Source organism: Ranitomeya variabilis, chromosome 2, assembly GCF_051348905.1.
Source record: "Ranitomeya variabilis isolate aRanVar5 chromosome 2, aRanVar5.hap1, whole genome shotgun sequence".
In the NCBI taxonomy this organism is placed as follows: domain Eukaryota; kingdom Metazoa; phylum Chordata; class Amphibia; order Anura; family Dendrobatidae; genus Ranitomeya; species Ranitomeya variabilis.
In genome coordinates, this window is record NC_135233.1 from 997,929,843 (window position 1) to 997,953,036 (window position 23,194).

Here is a 23,194-nt window from a genome sequence, read left to right on the forward strand (position 1 = left end):
ACAGCACAGAGCCGCGTAGTATATTGCCCAGTTACGTAGTATACAGCAGAGCCACGTAGTATATTGCACAGCGACGTAGTATACAGCAGAGCCACCTAGTATATTGCCCAGTTACGTAGTATATTGCCCAGTTACGTAGTATATTGCCCAGTTACGTAGTATATTGCCCAGTGACGTAGTATATTGCACAGCCACATAGTATATTGCCCAGTTACGCTGTATATTGCACAGCCACGTAGTATATTGCCCAGTTACGTAGTATATTGCCCAGTTACGTAGTATACAGCACAGAGCCACGTAGTATATTGCACAGCGACGTAGTATACAGCAGAGCCACCTAGTATATTGCCCAGTTACGTAGTATATTGCCCAGTGACGTAGTATATTGCCCACTGACGTAGTATATTGCCCAGTTACGTAGTATATTGCCCAGTGACCCCCCGAGGAAGCCTACGCGAAACGCGCGTCGGGGCCTGCCGGACACACATTGGCACCATTAATTCTGGGTAAGAGTGGCAGAGCCTTATGATCTCTTTCATTTATTCTTGACGTGATAAGTAGTGACTGATATGGCGGTATTGGGTACATGTGCATTCCTTTTGCACTATGCACTTTAATGTTTTACTCAAGATCTAAGGATTGATTAACAAGTCCCGTACTGCTCTCTGGCTCTTGCCTTTCTTGTGCCCTAGGTGTTACTTGCAATGGTTGTCTGCCGCACATGAACTATACGTGTACTTTGTATGTGATGTTTGTTATTTTATATTTCTTGTGATATGAATATAATTAATAAAAGTTGTTACGCTTTTTAGCTTATTATGCTTCATCTAGGTTTATTTATACTCCGTGTTTTTTCTGTAGGATGTGTATATTCTTAGAGTTTGACCCCGTAATTACTTGTCCATTATAGGGTGTGTCCCTATGAGTAGTTTTCATTGATATGCATCAGTGGTATCTGTATCTATATTGCCCAGTGACGTAGTATATTTCCCAGTAACACTGTATATTGCCCAGTGACGTAGTATATTGCCCAGTGACGTAGTATATTGCCCAGTGATGTAGTATATTGCCCAGTTACGTAGTATATTGCCCAGTGACGCAGTATATTGCACAGCCACATAGTATATAGCCCAGTTACATAGTATATTGCACAGCCACATAGTATATTGCCCAGTGACGTAGTATATTGCACAGCCACGTAGTATATTGCCCAGTTACGTAGTGTATTGCCCAGTGACGTAGTATATTGCCCAGTTACGTAGTATACAGCACAGAGCCACGTAGTATATTGCCCAGTTACTTAGTATACAGCACAGAGCCACGTAGTATATTGCACAGCGACATAGTATACAGCAGAGCGACCTAGTATATTGCCCAGTTACGTAGTATATTGCCCAGTTACGTAGTATATTGCCCAGTGACGTAGTATATTGCCCAGCCACGTAGTATATTGCCCAGTCACGTAGTATATTGCCCAGTGACGTAGTATACAGCACAGAGCCACGTAGTATATAGCACAGAGCCACGTAGTATATAGCACAGAGCCACGTAGTATATTGCCCAGCCACGTATGTCACAGGTTAAAAAATAAAAAATAAACATATACTCACCTTCCGAGGGGCCCCTTGTAGTTCTGTCGCCTGTGTTCGGTTCAGGCGGCAGCTTCCGGTCCCAGGGTGTGATGACGTCGCGGTCACATGACTGTGACGTCATGGCAGGTCCTTGTCGCCCACCAACCTTAGCACCGGAACCTGCCGCTTGCATGGACCGGTCACCGGAGCGTCGGAAAGGCGGCGGAAGGTGAGAATATAATGATGTTTGTTTTTTTTTATTATTTTTAACATTAGATGTTTTTACTATTGAGGCTGCATAGGCAGCCTCAATAGTAAAAACTTGGTCACACAGGGTTAATAGCGGCGGTAACGGAGTGAGTTACCCGCAGCATAATGTGGTCCGTTACTGCCGGCATTAACCCTGTGTGAGCCGTGACTGCAGGGAGTAGGGAGCAGGGCACTAACTGCAGGGGAGTAGGGAGGAACTAATCGGATTGTGCCCGTCACTGATTGGTCGCGGCAGCCATGACAGGCAGCTGGCGAGACCAATCAGCGAATGAATATCCGTGACGGAAATTGCCGACAGAAAGACGGAAGTACCCCTTAGACAATTATATATATATAGATGGTTTTTGTTCATTCTCCATCTAAAAAATCTGAATAAAAAGTGATCAAAAAATGTTATGTGCTCCGAAATGGTACCAAAAAAATCTCCACTATATCTATATATATGTATGTATAAATCTGATATTGCTGTAATCGCACCGTCCCGAGAAATAAATCCGCCTTATCACTTATACCGCACAGTGAATAATAAAATTAAAAATTTCTCTTGTACTACTGTCAATTTGTTCATTGCAGTTCCTAAAAATTGGAATAAGGCTTGAGTCACATTTATCCTGCTCTCTCCGCTGAGCACTTACACAGGGGTTTCTGTGTAAATCCCCCAAATTGCGTTTTAGACAAAAACCCCTAAGGAACCACTCACTTATGAGGCAGATGGAGTCATTTTGGACTGGTCTGTGTTCCGGCGGTGTCCACCATTTGAAGCATATCTTTAGCGCACAAGTGTGGGCAACCACAGATCTGTGCACGCCTAAAAATATGGATACTACCTGAGCAGAAAGCAAAGTGTTTCACCTGCCTCATAAGTGAGTGGTTTTGTAGGGGGTTTTGTCTGAATCACATTTTTGTGGGACTAACACAGAAGCCACGATGTAAGTGCTCAGCGTAGAACACAGCTTAAAAGTCTCCTCACCTGGGCAGTTCAGGCTTGACACGTCACTCTCTGCAAGGAGAAATGTTACCCCTTGGATCCCAGTCCTACGCTTCTCACCCAGCCAAATCAGATCTCACACATCTACAAATTGAGATTTTGTTTTTTTTTTTCTTATCCTAAGTCATGTGACAAGGCTCGTTCAGAGAGTAGATATTGACTATAAGGATTGCTACTCCCTATAGGTGCCACTATAGTTCTTGGTCTTTCTCTCTGAAGAGACATTTTTTTTTTTAAATTCAACTTTGCATTAATTCCTGTGTCACACCTGAAGGGTTAACAAATTTCCAGACAATAGTTTTAAAGTTTTTGAGGTGTGCGGTTTTTAAAATGGTATAACTTTTGAGCAGTTTGTAATGTATAGGCCTCGCAAAGTCCATTTATAAATCTGAATAGGTCCCTTAAAAAACAGGTTTTGTAAATTACTTGAAAAAAATGAGATATTTCTGCTAAACTTTTAACCCCTCTAAAATCCTAACAAAATAAAATGACTTTTTAAAAATGATGCAGATGTAAAATAAGACATATGGGAATTTTTTTTATAAACTATTTTGTACAGCATGACTAACTGGTTTAGTCAGTGAGACTTGCTTCTATACCAGGAAAGATCTTTGAAGAAATTATTAAACAGCATATATGTAAGTATTTGGACATTGAAAAACTGGAGCAAGTTCAGAGAAGAGCAACCAGGATGGTGAGCGGACTGTAATGTATGTCTAGGAGGAATGAATGAAGGCTCTGGGAATGTTTAGCTTGCAAAAAATAAGGCTAAGAAGAGACTTTATTTTTCTCTACAAATACTGTATCTGAAGGGATGTCACAGTGTAGAGGGATCATCATTATTCTCATTTGCACATGGAAACACAAGGAGCAATGGAATGAAACTGGAAGGGAGAAGATACAAGTTATATATTAGAAAAAAATCTTTTTGACAGTGAGGGTGAGCAATGAGTGGAACAGGCTGCTACGAGAGGTGGTGAGTTCTCCTTCAATGGAATTCTTCAAACAGTGTCTGAAATGGTTAAGTGAATCCTGCATTCAGCCGAGGGTTGGACACAACGACCCTGGTGGCCCCTTATAATTCTAACATTCTATGATTTTACGATTCTATTGAAAGTTTGAAAATTGCTAATTTTTCAACATTTTGACCAAAATGCCGATATCTTCACAAATAAACGCAAAACATATCAACCCGAGTTTAGCACTAACAAAGTACAATGTGTCACGAAAAAAAAATCTTGGAAACACTGGGATCCGTTGAAGTGTTCCAGAGTTATTACAACATAAAGTGACACTGGTCAGATTTCCACAATTGGGCCTGGTCATTAAGGTTAAAATTGGCTCGGTCACTTAGGGTTTTCAGATTTATACATTTAACTCCTATCAGACGGTAAACGCCAGAGGTGGAAAAATATACTACAAACTTTATTGTAGAATACAAAATCCATTAAATAGGAGTTCCACAATGGAAAAAGGCTTCATCTCCATTACAAAAGTCATATAATTTAATAGGTTCCTCATATAAATTTACATATATTCAACACGGGTTTATAATGCCTGCAAAAGTCACTACAGATGGGGTGACGTGCACAGATGGTGAGACGTCTACAGATGGCCAGGACTTCTACAGCTGGGTAAGACGTATACAGATTGGCGGGACGTCTACAGATGGGTAAGATGTCTACTGTTGAGTGGGACGTTTACAAATGGGGGTGACGTGTACAGATGGTGGGACATCTACAGATGGGTGGGACGTCTACATATAGGGGTGACGTGTAAAGATGGCTGGGACGTCTACAAATGGGTGTGAAGTCTACAAAATGTGAACAGACCCTCTAATTCACAAAATAATTTCTGCAATAGTATCTTTAGCTAGTGATATCACCATCAGACACTGGTATAGAGCAGCCTCATCATTCACTTAGGAGAAGCCCAGCAGATATGGTCCCATGGCTTCATCCCAATACATTTAGTTTCATTTTGTTATGCAATCTATAATGAGGTTTCTATGCAAGAAGGAAAATCTAGGCTTTCTTCACTGCACTCCTTGATGCAAAACTTTAGTGGATCTTGATTATTTGGTGATGAAAAATCAACACAGTATGAGGCAGCATCAGTTTCTTCAGAGCAATGCACCATATACTGCAGATCAGCATTTTCCCTCCCATGGTTCTGCTGAAACTCCCAATGAATGCCACAGCATTAAGGTCATACATGGAGGTGGCAGTGAGGGGCACTAGGCAGGAGGCTGCTCATGGCTTCCAGCAATGACGCTAATTCATTCAATTATCTGGCTCTTTAAAACACAGACACAAATTAAGCAGCCGCGCTTCAGGAAGTCATATTTGGCCGACTAGTGCTCTCATGTCTTCTCCAAGATGACGCAGGCATCACAATATCAATGCAGTGCCAGCATCGCTCAGCATGAGAGCGGGCACAACACTGGGCTGCACCGGAGCATCCAAGCGAGTCCAATCAATGCTTTTCATCTCTTCAGTGCAGGGGGTGCACATATATACGCCAGACGTGTAAATGTGTATAATGTGTGTCTATGCACACATACATTATATACACTCATTATACACACCCAGAATGATTATGTGTAAGGCCTCTTTCACACTTCAGTCTTTTGGCGTCAGTTTGAAAGCGCCATTTTCGTCAGATAGCGGTTCCGCCATTTTTTTTTTGGGTGGATCCGCTATTTTCCCATAGACATGCATTAGCGACGGATTGTGGCGGATGGTCGTCCGTTCCATCCGCCATGTGACGGATCAGTCAAGATTTGGCGGACGTCATCTAGACACATTAACGGACATTATAACGTTTTTTGTCTGCGCCGAAATGGCGGTTCGCGACGGATCCGTCACGTCCGCCATTCCATAGAATGGCCGCCTATGGGTGACAGATCCGTCGCAACCGTCATTTCGGCGGATCCGTCGCCCCAATCCGCTTTTTCAATTGCGCATGCTCCAAAAAGTAGATACTTTTCCCAGACAACCCCCAAGTAACGGATCCGTCAAAAAAACGGATCCGTTAGAACCGTTTTCTCAACAATTGTGAAGGATCCGTCACTATGTTGGAGCAGACTGACGCCAAACAACTGAAGTGTAAAAGAAGCCGTATACACACACATTCATTCTGAGGACACCATGTTTAGTTTTTTATCTATTCGCCAGGGGTGACCCGGTTCCTAAGTGGTTAGAAAACACCAAGGTACTGGTGCATGTGTATGATATTCCTTAGTTCCTAGATTCTCTTTTTTTACGGCATATATTGCTCCACATTCTTTTTCCATACATAACTGGCACATGGGTTGACAACCACACAGAGCAAACTTGGGAACAGAAATGTCAGTGAAAAGAAGAATGACCGTATCTGTCAGTTACATGTAACTCAATGCAAGTTCTGACACCCCAACAATCACCATGCTGGCCCCTTGCAGGTTTATTACCTGTACGGAGGATTCCCTCCATATTTTGGAAATAAAGCTATATACAGTGGGTACAGAAAGTATTCAGACTTCTTTACATTTTTCACTCTTTGTTTCATTGGAGCCATTTGGTAAATTCAAAAAAGTTCACTTTTTTCTCATTAATGTACACTCTGCACCCCATCTTGACGGAAAAAAACAGAAATGTAGAAATGTTTGCAAATGTATTAAAAAAGAAAAACTGAAATATCACATGGCCATAAGTATTCAGACCCTTTGCTCAGTATTGAGTAGAAGCACCTTTTGAGCTAGTACAGCCATGAGTCTTCTTGGGAATGATGCAACAAGTTTTTCACACCTGGATTTGGGGATCCTCTGCCATTCTTCCTTGCAGATCCTCTCCAGTTCTGTCAGGCTGGATGGTGAACGTTGGTGGACAGCCATTTTCAGGTCAAACCAGAGATGCTCAATTGGGTTTAGGTCAGGGCTCTGGCTGGGCCAGTCAAAAATGGTCACAGAGTTGTTCTGAAGCCATTCCTTTGTTATTTTAGCTGGGTGCTTAGGGTCATTGTCTTGTTGGAAGGTGAATCTTCGGCCAAGTCTGAGGTCCAGAGCATTCTGGGAGAGGTTTTCATCCAGGATATCTCTGTACTTGCCACATTCATGTTTCCTTCAATGGCAACCAAGTCTATCTTCGTCTCATCAGACCAGAGAATCTTATTTCTCATAGTCTTGGAGTCCTTCATGTGTTTTTTTAGCAAACTCTGTGTGGGCTTTCATATGTCTTGCACTGAGGAGAGGCTTCCGTTGGGCCACTCTGCTATAAAGGCCCGACTGGTGGAGGGCTGCAGTGATAGTTGACTTTGTAGAACTTTCTCCCATCTCCCTACTGCATCTCTGGAGCTCAGCCACAGTGATTTTGGGGTTCTTCTTTACCTCTCTCACCAAGGCTCTTCTCCCACGATTTCTCAGTTTGGCTGGACGGCCAGGTCTAGGAAAACTTCTGGTGGTCCCAAACTTCTTCCATGAAAGGATTATGGAGGCCACTGTGCTCTTAAGGTACCTTCACACGAAGCGACGCTGCAGCGATAGCAACAACGATGCCGATCGCTGCAGCGTCGCTGTTTGGTCGCTGGAGAGCTGTCACACAGACCGCTCTCCAGCGACCAACGATGCCGAGGTCCCCGGGTAACCAGGGTAAACATCGGGTTGCTAAGCGCAAGGCCGCGCTTAGTAACCCGATGTTTACCCTGGTTACTAGCGTAAAAGTAAAAATAACAAACAGTACATGCTCACCTGCGCGTCCCCCGGCGTCCGCTTCCTGTACTGTGTGAGCGCCGGCCCTAACAGCAGAGCGGTGACGTCACCGCTGTGCTTTTACTTTCACTTTAGGGCCGGCGCTCAGTCAGAGCAGGAAGCGGACGGCAGGGGACGTGCAGGTGAGTATGTACTGTTTGTTTTTTTTACTTTTACGCTGGTAACCAGGGTAAACATCGGGTTACTAAGCGCAGCCCTGCGCTTAGTAACCCGATATTTACCCTGGTTACCAGCGTAAAACATCGCTGGTATCGTTGCTTTTGGTGTCAAACCTGACGATACACGCCGGTCTGACGACCAAATAAAGTTCTGAACTTTAATCAACGACCAGCGATATCACAGCAGGATCCAGATCGCTGCTGCGTGTCAAACACAACGATATCGCTATCCAGGACGCTGCAACGTCACGGATCGTTGTCGTTCTCGTTGTAAAGTCGTTTCGTGTGAAGGTACCTTTAGGAACCTTGAGTACTGCAGAAATTCTGTTGTAACCTTGGCCACATCTGTGACAATTCTGTCTCTGAGCTCCTTGGCCAGTTCCTTTGACCTCATGATTCTCATTTGGTCTGACATGCACTGTGAGCTGTGAGGTCTTATATAGACAGGTGTGTGCCTTTCCAAATCAAGTTCTATCAGTTTAATTAAACACAACTGGACTCCAATGAAAGAGTAGTACCATCTCAAGGAGGATCACAAGGAAATGGACAGCATGTGACTTAAATATGAGTGTGTGAGCAAAGGGTCTGAATACTTATGACCACGTGATATTTCAGTTTTTCTATAAATTTGCAAAAATGTCTACATTTCTGTTTTTTTCAGTCAAGATGGGGTGCAGAGTGTACATTAATGAGAAAAAAATGAACTTTTTTGAATTTACCAAATGGCTGTAATGAAACAAAGAGTGAAAAAATTAAAGGGGTCTGAATACTTTCCGTACCCACTGTACATCCCTACTAGGAAAGCCTGCAGCTGAATTCTCCATATATGCAGAGGTTCTGCTGGCAGTGAGAAGAATGCAGAACATCCCCGTGGATGTGCATGGAGGAGACATGAGCAGACACGTTTCCCAGCATACCTGTGAGTGCTCAGAGCTGGCAGCCGTCCTGCGGACATTACATAACACTACTTCTATGTTCTTCTCTCTATATATCGCCTCTATAAGCTGCACACCCAGTTTTTATGATAAAATAAAGAAAATACAGGTTCAGCATCACTCATCACCAAATCACACCAGCCAATATAAAAAAAAATGGCACAATCAACATTAATTTTGCGTTTTTTTAACTAAATGATCACTGTCAATTCAACAAATGTAGTCATTGCATTAACCATCAGATGAGTCCAACAAAACTGTAAAGTACTTTATTTTACACATATTAATAGGCAATCAGTCAGTGGGATCAACCCTCCTAAGCCTTCTACATGGGCACGATGGTCATAGGAAGCTGAATAAAATGATACCTTGATATCTGCAATCTGATGTCTCATTCCAGAGATATCCACAATTTTCTTCATATGAGTTTTCTTATATGTAAATGAGCTATTAAGATCTATGGGCCGGACATAGATCTCCCTGAGAATCTGCCTCCAGAGATTATTATAAACGATAGGGGGAATTACCAGTGTGAGACATGTAATGACTGACAGTCTGTGCTCCCGATCTACATGTCTCACACTGGTATCACTCCCTTTCATTTATAATAATCTCTGGAGGCAGATTCTCAGGGAGATCTATGTCCGGCCCATAGATCTTAACAGCTCATTTATATATTAAGAAACATGGGTTTCTCTGGATCACAGATATCAAGGTGTTATTTTATTCAGCTTCTTATTATCTACATGCCCATATAGATGGTTTAGGAGGGTTGATCCTACTGACAGATTCCCTTTATTTTCATGCCAATATGCCGACCACTATACATCTTCCTTCTTTCTATCGTCAGATACAGTATAATCAGTCTCTAGAAGCAGAGACACAGAACGAATACCGAAACAGGTGGCGAGACTTTGTCTTTTGTCCTGTTCACTTGTCTGTCAAACAGAATACAGATACAACAGAGACGGGCTTCAGTCCGGGGAAGGCAGGACAACAGCAAGTAACAAAGGAAATTCCAGCACCTATAGTGCTGGCAGAATGCAGATGGAAAGAAATGAGCCAGTGAAAATGGAGGGCAAGTTACAGACCTTGTGAATTGAATGGTTCCTGGACATTTTATATCATATTGTGGGGAATGCGGACAACCACACCATGCTTTTTAATAGGGTTTTAGATGAAAGGACAATTACATTTTAATACACAAACAAGACAATCAGGATTTGCCTATCATTCAAAGGGCGGCACAAGGAAACAAAACATAAGATACATAATGTGTGAGCAATAATGCCCAGAAATCCTATGTAATCGCGCTCCACATGTATAACATTTCTTCGCATTCAATGACTGACTATATAGTGACTAGAAGGTGGACAATGGAATGAAACTAGACCGAAAAAATGAACTGGAGTATAAGTCGGTACGCTGCACAATAGGAGCATGTTCACACTGGCCATCAAACAGGCAAAACCTAAGACCGAAACTAAATGGACATATCCCTGCTGTTAGTAAAAGCAATGGCATGAGCCTGATGAAGGTAACCTCGTCGAGTGCCAAGCTCGGCTATCTTCTCCAATGTGCCATGTGCGACCAGCCGCTCCATCCAAATCCCTCTGGCCACAAAGGAGAAGGAGAGACGTTCTGCGAAGGGACCAAACGCCATCTATCAACTTCGATTTATAAGGCGGATAAGTGGTAAAGGCGATTAGTAAGAAGGGCATCATGGACCATGGGCTGACGAGCAGTGAATGGAGGCGTAGTTTCATAGGAGCAATATGGAGAAGGGTTCTATCGTTTCCAACACAACTGGGTCATCAATGTCAGACTGTGGAGCTGCGACCTTCCCCTGCAGAGTCACTGGTGGAATGCGCACACATGATTTGTTTTCCCAGTGAAAGTAAAGAGAGTAATTACCCCGAGTGGTCTGAACGTCACATCTCCCGTGCGCTCGGCACAAGCCCTTCTCACCCTAATTAACTCTGAGTGGAATTCTTTAATCCACTTCAGTAATAAATGCATCGATCCATGGTGGAGCTGGACAAAACACAGCCAGCAGACCGCCAAGGTGACTACAAATCATCCCCGGCGGCCAGGTTCTGCTCTTTCTACTATGTATTTTTAGGCAACTATTGATGCAAGTTGCATCCAGCAGATAAAGTGGCACTCCTCCTCCTCCATCACAGTTTCTGTCCTCTTAATATATTGCTAGTATCATATTATACAGCACTGTGTACTTACAATTGCTCATTTTGCTCTTCTACCCAGCTTATTCTTCTCTTTTCTCTGCTCTAAGTAGAAACAATTTCCCTGCATGGGTCTTTCTCCTCTTCAACTCCTGACCCAGCTGCTCCACTACTCCCCCCTGCCATAAACGTTTGTTCTAATGCTGACTCACGCAGAGAAAATAAACTGCCTCTTTCTACATAGAGCTTAGAAGGATTCAGCTAGTCAGTTTATAATCACGGGATGTCATAGACCTAATGGAAAAGAGAAGAATTAGCTGGGTAGAAAGACAAAATGAGCAATTGTAAGTACGCAGTGCCATAAAATATGATGATTACCATATATTGAGAGGATAAAAATGTGGATGAGAGGAGGGCTTCCTTAATAATCTGCTTTATGTACTAGTGGGCGCATTGCAGGGCAACACATATGGAGTAATTGTGGTCAATACAATATGGAAATTGCTGGAGAAAAGTCGTGATGGGGGCAAATAGAAAGGAGCTCGACTATAAAAACAGAAAAGAAAAACTGAATTTAAATTAAATATCCAGTGTACCTTTTTGTGGCTGAGATCTCAATGCACTGTGCTGCCCACTGGGTTTGCATGCCCCCCCTCCCTCACTGGTGATTGACAGAGCTGGTTTGTGCTATCTTAGAGAAAGGAGGCAGATCAAGCTGTCAGTCACCAGTGAGGTGTGCTTATGGTACACTGTCAATCACCAGTGAGGTGCGCTTAGGGTACACTGTGAGTCACCAGTGAGGTGCGCTTAGGGTACACTGTCAGTCACCAGTGAGGTGCGCTTGTGGTACACTGTCAGTCACCAGTGAGGTGCGCTTAGGGTACACTGTCAGTCACCAGTGAGGTGTGCTTATGGTACACTGTCAGTCACCAGTGAGGTGAGCTTAGGGTACTGTCAGTAACCAGTGAGGTGTGCTTATGGTACACTGTCAGTCACCAGTGAGGTGTGCTTAGGGTACACTGTCAGTCACCAGTGAGGTGCGCTTAGGGTACACTGTCAGTCACCAGTGAGGTGCGCTTATGGTACACTGTCAGTCACCAGTGAGGTGCGCTTAGGGTACACTGTCAGTCACCAGTGAGGTGTGTTTGTGGTACACTGTCAGTCACCAGTGAGGTGTGCTTAGGGTACACTGTCAGTCACCAGTGAGGTGGGCTTAGGGTACACTGTCAGTCACCAGTGAGGTGTGTTTGTGGTACACTGTCAGTCACCAGTGAGGTGTGCTTAGGGTACACTGTCAGTCACCAGTGAGGTGTGCTTAGGGTACACTGTCAGTCACCATTGAGGTGTGCTTAGGGTACACTGTCAGTCACCAGTGAAGTGCGCTTAGGGTACACTGTCAGTCACCATTGAGGTGTGCTTATGGTACACTTTCAGTCACCAGTGAGGTGTGCTTAGGGTACACTGTCAGTCACCAGTGAGGTGTGCTTAGGGTACACTGTCAGTCACCAGTGAGGTGTGCTTAGGGTACACTGTCAGTCACCAGTGAGGTGTGCTTATGGTACACTGTCAGTCACCAGTGAGGTGTGCTTATGGTGCACTGTCAGTCACCAATGAGGTGTGCTTAGGGTGCACTGTCAGTCACCATTGAGGAGTACTTAGGGTACACTGTCAGTCACCATTGAGGTGTGCTTAGGGTACACTGTCAGTTACCATTGAGGTGTGCTTAGGGTACACTGTCAGTCACCAGTGAAGTGCGCTTAGGGTACACTGTCAGTCACCATTGAGGTGTGCTTAGGGTACACTGTCAGTCACCAGTGGGGTGTGCTTATGGTACACTTTCAGTCACCAGTGAGGTGTACTTAGGGTACACTGTCAGTCACCATTGAGGTGTGCTTAGGGTACACTGTCAGTCACCAGTGGGGTGTGCTTAGTGTACACTGTCAGTCACCAGTGAGGAGTCCTTAGGGCACACTGTCAGTCACCAGCGAAGTGTGCTTAGGGTACACTGTCAGTCACCATTGAGGCGTACTTAGGGTGCACTGTCAGTCACCATTGAGGCGTACTTAGGGCACACTGTCAGTCACCATTGAGGAGTACTTAGGGTACACTGTAAGTGACCAGTACTTAGGGTACACTTAGGGCGTCAGTTTGCGCTGGCATACTGCCTTTACATGCTTCTTCATGAATTGCATAGTTGAGAAAAGCAAAGAATGTGCTATGGCAGACCTGGCTGGTTCATACATTATAGAGATGGTGATTTATCTAAAACCGCAGGAATTTTTTTCTGAAGACAACCCTAGTCCATATGACCAATTATAGCCTAATACCACGGAGGGTTGTCCCGATTTAGGCGACCGAACCAATCAACCAGACACCATCTATGCATTACAGTGATGTCCGGCATGTCATCATACATGCCCAGCAGGCTTATTCACGGCTGACTGTGCAGATAAAAAATCTAATGGATATTACAGCAGCATTGATAATGGGATTCTAGGAAACCTCATCCATACGTCAAACTCTGTGTGTGATCTGACCATCAAAACTGCATCATGTGAATATGTGATGTGTATTTCAATGCAGATTAGCAACAGAAAGACTGAAATGTGCGAACAGATCATTTCAGAGAAAACTGACAACATTACAGTTATTGGACACCAGCAGGTTATAAAGGCACGAAATGCAGTGAAGACTCCCGCTATCAGCATAACATTCCTCTACAGGAACCAGTCATCAGGTTCATGCAGCCAGAACAGTCCAGGACCCGCCTTTACACTAGTCCAGGACCCGCCTTTAGACTAGTCCAGGACCCATCTTTAGACTAGTCTAGGAACCGCCTTTAGACTAGTCCAGGACCCGCCTTTAGATTAGTCCAAGAAAAGTCTTTAGACTAGTCCAGGACCCGCCTGTAGACTAGTCCAGGACCCGCCTGTAGACTAGTCCAGGACCCGCCTTTACACTAGTCCAGGAGCTGTCTTTAGACTAGTCCAGAACCTGCCTTTAGACTAGTCCAGGACCCACCTTTAGACTAGTCCAGGACCCGCCTTTACACTAGTCCAGGAGCCGTCTTTAGACTAGTCCAGGACCCGCCTGTAGACTAGTCCAGGAGCCGTCTTTAGACTAGTCCAGAACCTGCCTTTAGACTAGTCCAGGACCCGCCTTTAGACTAGTCCAGGACCCGCCTTTACACTAGTCCAGGAGCCGTCTTTAGATTAGTCCAGAACCTGCCTTTAGACTAGTCCAGGACCCGCCTTTAGACTAGTCCAGGACCCGCCTTTACACTAGTCCAGGAGCTGTCTTTAGACTAGTCCAGAACCTGCCTTTAGACTAGTCCAGGACCCACCTTTAGACTAGTCCAGGACCCGCCTTTACACTAGTCCAGGAGCCGTCTTTAGACTAGTCCAGGACCCGCCTGTAGACTAGTCCAGGAGCCGTCTTTAGACTAGTCCAGAACCTGCCTTTAGACTAGTCCAGGACCCGCCTGTAGACTAGTCCAGGACCCGCCTTTACACTAGTCCAGGAGCTGTCTTTAGACTAGTCCAGAACCTGCCTTTAGACTAGTCCAGGACCCACCTTTAGACTAGTCCAGGACCCGCCTTTACACTAGTCCAGGAGCCGTCTTTAGACTAGTCCAGGACCCGCCTGTAGACTAGTCCAGGAGCCGTCTTTAGACTAGTCCAGAACCTGCCTTTAGACTAGTCCAGGACCCGCCTTTAGACTAGTCCAGGACCCGCCTTTACACTAGTCCAGGAGCCGTCTTTAGATTAGTCCAGAACCTGCCTTTAGATTAGTCCAGGACCCACCTTCAGACTAGTCCATGACCCGTCTTTAGACTAGTCCAGGACCCACCTTTAGACTAGTCCAGGACCTGCCTTTAGACTATTCAGCCAAGACACAGTCCCCGGCTACAGGCAGTATGAATCAATGTCAGGTTCTCTTTAATCCTCCGCATCACAAAAACCATTATGGTGTCAATAATCAGACTTACAGTTTGCATTTGTTTCTGGGTTTTCTTCAGGACATCTCACTCCTGGTCTCCATTCTTCTCGACATGTCTTATGGTCAGCTGAGCATTGCAGCAAGCCGAGATCCAGATGGTATCAGAAGGAACGTTATCGGGCTCTGCGAGGAAGAAAAGTAGACATGCTTATATAGGAACGAGCTGCCTACAGCAATAGGCAATGACATGAAGGTTTACAAATTAGGGAAAATCAGTCATTTCAGTCCATTTTCTCCACCGTCTCCCAGAGTGCTAACAAATGGTTAAGGCAATGTGACTTCTCAAGTGCAGGCTATGGAACTATTGGAATTCATCTCTGTGCTACAGGTAGAACATACCGAAATTAGTCAGTTCCCGGAAGAATTCAGGAACACCAGGTACTGACATAATGGACGGTCAATAAACAATAATTAATGAAAATGATCTAACGACAATGTAGAAATAAATATAAAAAAAGAACAGTATAAGCACAGTAAACTGCAAATAGGGAAAAAAATTATTCAAGAATATAGGATATTCCATAAGTGCCTGATCCAGCGAAGCCCACTCACAATTCCTCACGTTGTACTCCCTCTAGATTTTTAAATATAGAGTTAAGGCCTTACATTGGGCGCATTGGTGGTGTCTCCCATGAATAAGATCTAGCCTTCTCTTGTGATTTGATGCTTAAAGGGAATCTGTCGCCAGTTTTTTTCCTATTTGAGAACAGCATGATGTGGAGACAGAGACTCTGATTCCAGCGATCTATTACTTACTTTACTGGGTGCTGTAGTTTTTTTTATCAAAAACTATTTTACTCGCTGCAGATCTAGCAGTTCTCTGAATGCTGAGCCCTGTATAACCCCACCCACACCACTGATTGGCAGCTTTCTATGTACTCTGTGCATAGGCAGAAAGCTGCCAATCAGTGGTCACCAATGAAAAAGTAGTGGACAACCTCTTTACAGATGCTTGAAAAAGATCTATGGCAGTACGTAACCTCCCATCTATGGCAGAAAAAAAAGTTTGAGGATTTTTAATAAAATACAGTCTTATGATTTGTGCACATGTTGTGTTTTTAATACTTTTTGTCTGTATACTCTTTAGTTTCCCCCCTGCCCAGGAGCTGTGGTATAATCAGGCCATGTTCCTGCACGGTCAGACACGGCCATTACACAGTGCACAGCAGGGGCACATTTATAAGATTATCTCAGCACAGGAAAAATATTTTTAACACATCCAATTGCGGAACTTCACAATTTTCTGTGATCTATTGATTAAAATCTACTACCTTTGTGGGAAAACCCCTTTAAGGAATTGTAAGGAAATGAACATTGAAAAATGTTAGAAATGTTCTTTATACAGAGACTAACAATTGCTTGCTGAAACCAAAATAACATCATCTTCCTCATCAGGTCACATAAATGCATTGTCTGTCACCATATCAATAAACACTTCATCTTGGGACACATAAAACATTAATTAACAAGAGCAAAACAACCTGAACGGGAAGTGAAAATGAGACTTTTAAAGGGAGCGTGACACCAGGGCTTGGGGGTTAATGGCAATTTTCCCTAACATAGCTCCCTCACACATTAAGGCTGGGATAACATGGCGACAATAAAACTGCCCATCTGCGGGGAGCCGGCTGTCAATCAGCATGACGTCGGCAGTCACACTCGTCATCAGAGCCGCCCAGAAGAAGACCTTGTATGTTGGCGTGAAGCAGCAGAATCGTTAGAAGTGGTCAGTGACCATAGAGCAGGTGCTGGGAACAGACAGGTCTGCGACCGGCCTACTAATCCTTAGGCCCATAGTAAAAAAATGAGTGACGAAAAGCTGGTAAAACATTAGTGCAATAAGGTCTTATACAGTGTAAAGGGGTATCAGGGTACTGAGAATTATTCACCTGACGAAATTATGCCATACACAGCAGGAAAAGTTATTCCGAGGAGATGAAACAATGGAGCGATGAGGTTTACTGCACTGCTGAAGATACTGATAGATGGAAAAATAAACTTCACAGAAATATCCTTGGTCTCCTGGTTTCATCTACTGGTAGCTAAGGCAGAACAGTGAACCCCATTTCTCCATTGTTTCTTTTCCATAGTAAAAAAAAATAAAATAGTACTGGATAACGCCTTTAGGTGACCCCTTACATTTTTCTTTAAAAAAAAAAAAAAGTTGATGGTGTAGTTTATTTATATAAGGAAATGATGAAATGGTCACCAAACAAATTGTAATCCTGGATCTGCAGCTAACCAGGACACACGAACAGGTTCTGCGGAGCAGCCCTGCTTACATCTACCCAAGGCATCCCAAGACTTAAAAAAAAAAAAAAAGAGGTGTGGATTAAGGCATGTAGTCCCACATTGTTCATGTTATGTCACTGTTGCAGAATATCCCAGGGCTAGGGGCTCCTTCCATATCCTTAAAGCTAGGAGCGCCCTAGCTATCCTTGCTCCCTGGATTACTTCTGATGGTGAAGATGCCGGGGCCACTTGGCTTGCTGAGCTTCTAAATCAGCCCCTATCAGTCCTTTAGAAGTAAAGCTTACCGGCCTCACTGAAAACAACAAACTTGTCTCGCCCCCCCAGAGAACCTGTCAGGAAAAACAATCTTGGGCTCCACCAAGGGGTGCCTGGGTGTCGTGGTCCCTAAACCAGATATGTTTGGGTGCTGCAAAGCAACAGTGCATAGATCTGCCATGTCCAGGTTGAGTTGCTGCAGTTGCCCTGCCAGAGTAGTCACCGGATCCATGATGGATAAAAAAAACACGGTTTTGGGACAGTGTTAATGTTAATGTCGTGGCACTGTTGCAGGACATCCCAGTGCTAAGAGCTCTTTCCCTATACTTAAAGCTAGGCGCATCCTAGCTATCCCTGCTCCTTGGATGGTGAAGACGCTGGGGCCACATGTCTTGCTGAGCTTCTAAATTAGCCCTTATCTGTCCCCTCCTTCACCCAGTGAAGTGGGGAGTTGTAGTGTATAAGAATACACAAACCAGACTATCAAGGGAAAACGTACAGGGATAAATGAAAATACCAAACATATACATTTTCACTCACAAACAACAGAATGGATAACCGGAAAGGAAGGAAAAACCAAATAGGAGAGAATGAGGATACGCACACAGATAAATCACCAAGCAACAGTCTTCTGAACAACACTCCAAAAGCCTCCTCAAACAACCAACACCTCCAACTCCAGGACAGGCAGTATAAGACTAACCCTGGCAATCCCCGACTGTCAGAGTATATATACCAGAGGGGAGAGGCCAACACTGAACAGCTGAGACCATCAAAGCAGAGAAGCTCCAGGAGCTATGAACAGATTAACCCCTGCACAGCAGAAACCTGCACTATTTAATGGGATGGTGAAGTGCTTCTAATTTGTGCAGGAGTGCGTGAAATCAGACAACGTGGTCTTCTGGTCCCTCTCTGTTGAGGTAGACATGTGACAGTTCATCTCAAATTATTTGTGTGCCATTTACAGAAATAATGACTGCAGAATAGAAAATTATGATGACATCAGTGTAGATCAGGTCATCTCAAGTCAAAAAGGAAACGGAACCTGTAGGCAGGAGTTCATAACCCAAGCTAAATATATGTCCATGCAGCTTTTTCAAAGACAAGTCCAGCAATATATTAACCCAGACAAATCAGCATTTGAATTGATATGCAAATTAGGCCGAAGGGCTATGGTAGCCTCTCTCACTCCCAACTTTGTCTGCTGCCACCTCCTTTTTGACTGATAGCTCCATGTTTTGTGACTTCAGGCACGGAAACCATCACACAAACAGGAGGTGACGTCGAGAAAGGAATAGAGCTGGAATGACAGAGGCTTCAGATCTACCATAGCTCTTCAGCCTTATTTACATATCAATTCAAATATTGATTTTTCAGTAACGAAGGAACAGACTGGCCATGTAAAGTTATAGCTGGGCTCGTCTTTGAATGACCTACATGACTAATTCCTTTTGAAGAAAATTGATATTGCAATATGCAGTTTGTTATAAGTCTATTTTTTGTGGTTGAATTGTTCTGGTTTTATTATACTTTTAACTATTGTTATACAGCTAAAGTCAAACACTACTTAGTCATATAGATGTTCATGCGGTTGTCAACCTTTTTGTGGTTTTTCACCCCAAGCCACTGAGGTAAATGTGCGACTACGTGGAGAAAGTACCGTAAATTATAAATGGAATTATGCAAAATGTCAAGGGCCCAAGTTTTTATAGTCACTGTTTTTCAGTAAGAAATTGGACAATATAGTGACACCTAAAAATAGTGATTATAATAGTATGTCTATCTGTGATAGTAATAAGGCACAGCAGTACTAAACTAGACAAAAAAAAAAAGGCGAAAGCCAAACAGAACTGACTTTTTAATTACATATAGTTGGTTGTCTAAGGTCATTTATGCTTGTTCTTTTTTTTTTCTTGAAGACGTAGTTCTCGGAAATACAAAAATCATCGCACACAGGCAGTTTATTTTTTACTGTGTTTTTCCCTCAAGGTGAATAGGGAAATGTGTGACTAAATGCAATGAATGCAGCACGCTGTGGATTGGTCACATTTACTTATATGGCTCCGAAATAAATGTAAACAAAGAATCCAACATGGCGCATATAGAATCGTCAGTCTATTCAAAGTTCTCCTAGTCCTGGTCCTAGATAAGGTCACCCGCTGTCCAGAAATTCCAGGATGGTCCATAAAAATAGGGAACGTTTTTTCGTTGTCTGGAAGAAAAATTAAGACGTTTGTGATATATATTTTTTTAAGCTGAAGAAACTAAGGCCAGTCTCACACGTCCAGATAATTCCGGTACCGGAAAAATCGGTACCGGAGTTATCCGTGTGCTCACGTGGCACATCAGTGTGGCAGCCGTGTGGCAGCCGTGTGCCGCCCGTGTGCCGACTGAGGACCACACGGACCGTGCAGGAGACAGCGCTAGAGTTAAGCGCTGTCCCCTGCTTTTGGTGCTGAAGCCGGCATTCATTCCTTCTCCCCAGCAGCGTTCACTCGAGAGAAGGAATGAAAAATCAATGTTTTTTAATATTTTTTTTGTTAAAAATAAAGTTTGGGGTCACCTCCCTCCTCCCACCCCCTGTGCGCCCGCCCGTTTGCATTAAAATACTTACCCAGCTCCCGCGATGCCTCTTCTCAGCGCCGCAGCTTGTCCTGTATGAGCGGTCACGTGGTACCGCTCATTACAGGAATGAATATGCAGCTCCACCCCTCTCTCAAGCGAACACTGCTTGGGAGAAGGAATGAATGCCGGCTTCAGCACCAAAAGCAGGGGACAGCGCTTAACTCTAGCGCTGTTTCTCCTGCGGCGGTACGTGCACATGGAGGAGAGTGCACACTGTTCTCCGTGTGCACGTGTGCGGGACGTTTTGCGGACCGTGCTGCCGGAGAAACGTGGATATGTCTCCGTGTTTTGCACACGGACACATGGTCCACGAAAAATCACTGACATCTGCAGAGACACATTGATTTTAATGTGTCTACGTGTGTCAGTGTCTCCGGTACGTGAGGAAACTGTCACCACACGTACCGGAGCCACTGACGTGTGAAACCGGCCTAATACAGATTATTTTGACTGTAGGGGTAAGTTCACACAGGGCGTTTTGCTGTGTTTTTTTGCTGCTTTTCTATGCTAATTTTCAGCTGTTTTTTACAGTACCAGCAAAGCCTATGAGATTTCAGAAATCTCATGCACACACATTGGGTTTTTGTGTGATCAGTATTTCGTGCTTTGCAGCATTTTTTTTATATAAGGCATGTCACTTCTTTCAGCGTTTTTTCAGTGTTTTTCACCCATTGTCTTGAATGGGTGGTGAAAAAATGCAGCAAATACGCAAATACGCAAGGTTGACTTTTCTTGCAGCGTATTTGCTGCAGAAAAGTCAAGGACAGCTGGATGTGACGTCACACTCGGCCTTGCTACATCTAGATGACAGGCAGCATGATGAATCCATTAAGCCTGTCATCCAGCAGAGCGGACCCGAACCCCATTCACTTGAATGGGGGGTCCGACATTAGTGTTTGACACGCTGTCATATGCATGACTGCGCAGCAAACACCGCTTCTGATTGGCGGGGAAATCCTCCCTGCCGGTCAGAGAGCCGCGGCTCCCCGCTGTCAGGGTATGTGCACACGTTACAGATTTGCAGCAGTTTTCCTTGAGTTTACAGTACCATGTAAACCTATGGAAAACAAAATCCGCAGTGCACATGCTGCAGAAAAACCCAGCGGAAACATAGCGTTGTTTATTCCGCAGCATGTCAATTCTTTGTGCGGATTCCACAGTGGTTTACACCTGCTCCATAATAGGAATCCGCAGATGTAAAACTGCAGGTGGAATCCGCACAAAATTCGCAAAAAAAGGCGGTAAATCCGCGGTAATTCTGCAGGTAATCTGCAGTGCAGTTTACCTGCGGATTTACCAAAATCAGTCCGGAAAAATCCGCACCACTTTCCGCAACGTGTGCATGTGGCCTCAGAAGACAGCGGGAGCGCTCAGCTGTGATCGGAGGTGTAAACTTCACCTCTGATCACTGGTGTCAGCTGATGGGACTACTGATATCATCATCTGACACCTACAGCCGCTAATTACAGTGAGAGCAGGAGCAGTGGATGGGAGTTTTCATCTGCCGCTCCTGCGCTATAAATAAATAATAAAAAAAAAATGCGGCATGGGTTCCCCCCTAATTTTGATAATCAGCCAGACAAAAGTCACAGCTAGGGGCTGCAACCCCCAGCTGTCAGCTTCAGCAAGGCTAGTTATGTTATCAAGAATAGAGGGGTCCTCACGTTTTTTTTTTAAATTTAAATAAATAATTTTAAAAAACGGCGTGGGTTCCCCCTCATTTTTGACAACCAGGTTTGTGAAAGCTCACAGCTGGGGTCTGGTATTCTCAGGCTGGTAAGGGCAGGGGCGTAACAACAGTCCTGCGGGCCCCGGTGCGAACTTTTGAATGGGGCCCCCCCCCCCCCAAAAAAAAAAAAAAATGATATACAGACACACGCATACAATGTTAAACTAAGAAGTAAATATCTATTGCAAAAAAAACACCCCCCCCCTAGCTGACCAATAGCACTATGCAGGGCACCCCCCCCCAGCTAAACGATAATGGCACCGGCTCCTGCCGCCCGGACATACCTGGGCCCGGCGATCGGCATCGCCAGGCAGCCCGGGACCTGGGAAGAGCATGGCGCACCCACATGTCGCACCCCCCACATGTCCCACATGTTGCTGCACGTACCTTCACCGCTCGAAGTCCCCCAGGCAGCGCGCGCGCGCCTGGCAGCCCCGCGAAAAGGAGGAGGAGGAGCCGAGGAACGTGACGCCGCACGGCCTGCCCCCACAGTCAGGGCCGTATTTAGAGTTTCTGCTGCCCTAGTCCATACTGTATAATGACCGCACATGATGCTCCATACACTGTATAATGACCGCACATGATGCTCCACACTGTATAATGACCGCACATGATGCTCCATACTGTATAATGACCGCACATGATGCTCCATACTGTATAATGACCGCACATGATGCTCCACACTGTATAATGACCGCACATGATGCTCCATACTGTATAATGACCGCACATGATGCTCCATACTGTATAATGACCGCACATGATGCTCCATACTGTATAATGACCGCACATGATGCTCCACACTGTATAATGGCCACACATGATGCTCCATACTGTATAATGACCGCACATGATGCTCCATACTGTATAATGACCGCACATGATGCTCCATACTGTATAATGACCGCACATGATGCTCCATACTGTATAATGACCGCACATGATGCTCCATACTGTATAATGACCGCACATGATGCTCCACACTGTATAATGACCGCACATGATGCTCCATACTGTATAATGACCGCACATGATGCTCCATACTGTATAATGACCGCACATGATGCTCCATACTGTATAATGACCGCACATGATGCTCCACACTGTATAATGACCGCACATGATGCTCCATACTGTATAATGACCGCACATGATGCTCCATACTGTATAATGACCGCACATGATGCTCCATACTGTATATTGGCCACAAATGATGCTCCATACTGTATAATGACCCCACATGATGCTCCATACTGTATAATGACCCCATATGATGCTCAATAGTGTATAATGACCCCCTCCCATCTTGTATGCATGGCTCATATCCCCCCGCGTATGCATGGCTCATAATTCCCCCCCCCCCCGTATGCATGGCTCATATCCCCATATGCATGGCTCATTTCCCCCCCACCTCCTGTATGCATGGCTCATAATTCCCCCCCTGTATGCATGGCTCATATCCACCCCCCCCGCCCCCTGTA

General features: G+C 44.6%; 1 protein-coding gene across 2 annotated transcripts in view; it reads right to left on the minus strand.

The window, feature by feature from the left end:
• PIK3CB (phosphatidylinositol-4,5-bisphosphate 3-kinase catalytic subunit beta) overlaps positions 1 to 23,194 on the minus strand; it is a 180,424-nt gene that overhangs the window by 112,262 nt on the left and 44,968 nt on the right. For both annotated transcript variants that reach the window (XM_077291135.1, XM_077291136.1), the window contains exon 2: positions 14,841 to 14,974. The gene's annotated coding sequence lies outside the window, so the exon portion shown is untranslated. The remainder of the gene's footprint in view (positions 1 to 14,840; positions 14,975 to 23,194) is intronic.